This window comes from Antechinus flavipes, chromosome 1 (assembly GCF_016432865.1).
Source record: "Antechinus flavipes isolate AdamAnt ecotype Samford, QLD, Australia chromosome 1, AdamAnt_v2, whole genome shotgun sequence".
NCBI classification, from domain to species: Eukaryota; Metazoa; Chordata; class Mammalia; order Dasyuromorphia; family Dasyuridae; genus Antechinus; species Antechinus flavipes.
In genome coordinates this window covers 660983918-660988392 of record NC_067398.1, presented here as the reverse complement: position 1 = coordinate 660988392, position 4475 = coordinate 660983918, and positions in this window count along the sequence as shown.

Here is a 4475-nt window from a genome sequence, read left to right as displayed (position 1 = left end):
GGTATTTAAATAAAGCATGATTCTAAGATTGGGTCCATAGGCTTCACTAGACTTCAAGAAGGATCCATAAAACAAACAAGGTTAAGAGTATCTCCTTTAGAGAAATGGCAGAATCATGGAAGTTGACTACTTAGTGATGAAAGATGGCAGAAATGAAGGCAGAGAGAAGCTGACCTGTTCAAACACTTAGCAAGGAAAGTATAATGGATTCAGGGTAACACGATACTGGTTTCCTCATTCCAGCTTGCAACTCCATTACTTGGGTCAGTGACATCCCTTGTGACTCTCAACTTTCTCATCTGTAATATGGGGAGATGGATACTCCTATTCTCCCTCTCAGAGTTGTGAGGAAAGAGTTTAGCAAACCTCAAAGAATTAAGCTATTATAGTTCAATAATAGTCAGTGTAGTCTAACAAATAGAGAGCCAGCTTCTGAGATAGAAAGATCTGGGTTCAAGTATCACTTCTGACAATTAACTCTGTGACTTTATGCAACCCGCTTAATCCCTAGGTTGGTCTAGGCAACTAAATATTTCCTTGCCAAGAAAACCTCAAATGGGGTCATGAAGATTCCGACATGATTGCAGCAATTGAACAGCAATCACAAGATGGTAAGTTACAGAAAAGGTGCCAATCTACAATGGTAGAGGGATTTTCCTCATCTGGAAGTTCTATAGACCAAAGGAATCAGAGATCCAATCCCTATTTCTACTCTTCAAAGCTCTGTGAGTTTGTTGGTGTGGCTAATCCCTCTGACAACACAGATTGTGACCCTTCTGTGCTTTCCTAATTGTAATTGTGGTCAAACAATTCACAACTTAATTACAAGCCTCTCTGAACTTGGAGGCTTGTTTTTGGGTGACAGACATACAACCGTCACTGGAAGGCAATAAACATTTATTAAGTACTTACTATGTGACAGGAACCATATACTCAGAGATGTGCCAGTCGGAGTCCTTTATTGGGCCTGCTCTAGAAGTCTCTCCATTTGGTCCTATGGTCCACTGATGTAGTCTTAGAAAGCTGAAACTCATTTCCGCACACACAGTGATGTTGGTGGGGTCCTTTATATTAGGTAGAAGTGGCTTCAGGGACGGATGACTGAACTGGAAGCTCAGGATTCAAACGAGCCTTTAAACATTTGCTGCTTGATACAAATTTGGGTTGACATTATACAATACTATATGTATATTTTATACATTTCTGACCTTTTTTCTGAGTCATCTGCTGGCCTTTGCAGCTTCAACAAAATTCCCCAAAATTCCCATATTGTTTCTTATGCCGACCCTCAATATATGGAAACCTCAATCTGGATGGGGAAAGTTGTGATGTGGAAGGGATAATTAAAGTACCATAAGATTTGCAAAGCATTTTACAATTATTATCTTATTTTATTATCCCAACAATTCTTTGAGGAAGTGCTATTATCACCGCTTGACTGATGAGGAAACTGAGGTTCAATGAGATGAAGGTCATATAGCCAGGTTCGGAATCCAGGTTCTCAGATTTTTTCTACAGCACTGACTATTTAAGACAAGTATCCTTTAATCTTTTTGTGCCATGGACTTCTGAGGCAATCGGTCTGGACTCCTTCTGGGATCTTGTGGATCTCTTCTCAGAATAAGACTTTTTTAAATGCACAAAATAAAGGGCAGAGAGTTACAAAGAGAACTAATTCTGTTGAAAGACAGCCATGGAAGGTTAAAAACCTCCAATCTGAGAGGTTCCTCAGGGACTGAAATGGTCAAGGAGGGCTGTCTAGGGAGTGTGGCTATTATGTAACTTGGAAGGTTTTACTTTACCCTGCTTATCTCCATGTGCATGAGGGAAGCAGGAAATATATACTTGAGTCTTAGCTCTACTGATGTTTTCCCCTCACTGGACCTCAGTTTCCCCTCTGTAAAATGGGGCAAAAGATAGGATGGATCTAGTTCTGATATTATAAAGTTCCAGAATTCTTATTCCATTTATGAGCTGATGGTCTATTTTTAGATGTCCAGCAGTCCATGATTGGGGTGACACTGAAAGTCTCTTCTGTTTGGGGCTCTACTGGGATTGGTACTTACAGCAGCCCATGCCCGTTCCCCTCCCCTCTCCAACTTTCTAGTCTGGTAGGAAGGTACAGGGTCTCATTATTTTCTCCCACTCTCTTCCCTACTTTGCTGCTGGGAATTCATGTGGCTTCATGGCTTGCGCTTGGAGAGATGGTGTCTGTTCTTCAGGGAATTTATGGCTGGAGGGAGAGAGGCAAAATCTGGGAGGTGATATTAATTGTGCAGACAGATATAAACACATATACCCACTCTCAAAATGTTTTAGACATACACCCTCAAATAAATAGAGGCAAACAAATCACACACAGGTAGAAAGTATGAGCAGCTTTCACATCCTGCTCATACCATCAGGTCTGTGGAAACCCCTTGGTGGGGAAAAGGAGAGGGGGAAATAGCTATGATGAATCCTTTCAAGAATTATCATAGAAATCTAGGATCTCAAAACGGAACCTAGAAAGGACATAAAGGCCAGTTGGTCTGATTCTATTTTTTTCTTACAGATGAGAAAACTGAGGCTCAGGGAGGTTAAATTACTTGTCCAAAATCACAAGGGAAGTAAGCATCAGAGGTATGTATCTGAACCGGGTCTTCTGCCTCTGGAGCCAGAAAAAGCTTTTTCCATAATAACATGAATGCAGTCCCAGCTCTATTAAGCAATGTGTGCATTCTTATCTAGCTTATTCAAGTATGATGTATTCAAAAGGTGCCTGGGGGCTGCTGGCCTGAGATGAATGCATTTGAAAAAGACTCCTGTTCCCTTTACTACCCTCATATCCCAGACCTAGCTGATAGTTCTAGGTAGAGCTGGGTTTCCTGCAACTTCCCTGGGTTTTTCATTTCTCATGGACTGAAACAGACAGGGGGCTTAGCACATGCCTTCTTAGGTCTTTTTCATATGTGCATAAGCACCAGCAATTTATATATATTCAATAAACCCTGTGGTTAAATTTAAGGAAGTGTGAGGATGAGTTTCTACTCCTTAAAGTCAGGAACTGGATTAATTCCCATGCATTCCATAACTCCTAACCAGAGATAGAAATGCAAATAAATACATATTATGTACAAGTGAGGCATGTAGTCACATATAGACATTTTCTATTGCCATTTTCATGTCCTTCCCAAGTCCTCTCTTCTCTTTTTATAAGGTATTTATTTTATTTTTTCAAAAATATTATTTTTTAAATTGATTTTGAAAATTTCTCCCTTCCTACCCACCGAAAAGACAAACAATATGATGTTGATTATACATATGAAACCATAAGTAAAATATGTTCCAAATTAACCCCATTGAAACAAAAAGCAACAAAACCAAAGTGAGAAAATTGTATTTCAATTTGCACTCAGAATTCATCAGTTCTCTCTCTTTGGAGATAGCACTTTTCCATCATGAATCCTTTGGAATGATCTTGGATCATTGTGCTGATTGTAGTAGCCAAGTCTTTCACAGTTGATCATCATTATGAAATTGTTTTTACTGTGCATAGTGATCTCTTGGTTCTGTTCACTTCATTTTGCACCAGCCCACATAGATCTTCCCATGTTTTGAGATTTTTTTCCTCCCAGGCTATATGTTTCTAGTTCCTTTAAGTGAGCTTTGAATGACTGGTCTGTGCCCGAGTTGATTACATCCATGAACCATGCTTTATAGTGGGTCCTAAGAGCATAAAGAGAAAGAGAAAAGCCAGTCATTAACACACAGTGAAGGGGGATGGAAAGAGTTCTGGATTTGGAAGCACAAGACCTGGGCTCTAATTCAATTCTACAACTCAACAAGTATTCATTAAGCACCTGCTACCATGGGACAAGCACAATGTTAGGCACTGGGGTTACAGAGACATTGCCTGTGGATATTATTCTCTGTAATTCCAGGTGTCCCGCTATGTTTGAGTTCCAGATGTTTCTTTTACTAAATGTTTGATCTTTGAAAAAATATTTCTTAGATTTTGAACAAAGATATAGTCGAAAACGATTTTTAAATTATTTGGAAAAATAAAATACTATTTAAAAAAGAGAAATGATTTCTCACTGAGCCTCAGTTTTCTTCTCTGGTGAATGGGACTACCTACCTCAAAGGACTGTTATAAAGCTAGAGAAGTAACAGCTATTATTGTTGATGACCAGAAAGCAGCAGAGTTGAGTTTCTTTGAGTTTGTTTTTAAGCTCTTATGAATGGAGCACAGGAATGGAATCCAACCAACTCAAGCTCAGATCCAGGTTCCCCTCCCTTCCCAGCAGACCTCCAGCCCAGGAAGGTTTAGAAGCGAAGCTAAGTTGCCAAGGAGCTGGAAACCCAAGGGCTTGCTTCAAGAACTACTCCCCTCCCCTCCCCAAACTACCCTACTTTTCTTCTTTATACATTTGCTTTCCCTCTCTCCCCCTTTTTTTCCTTATTGGGAGAGATAATTAGATTTGGGCCCGAGA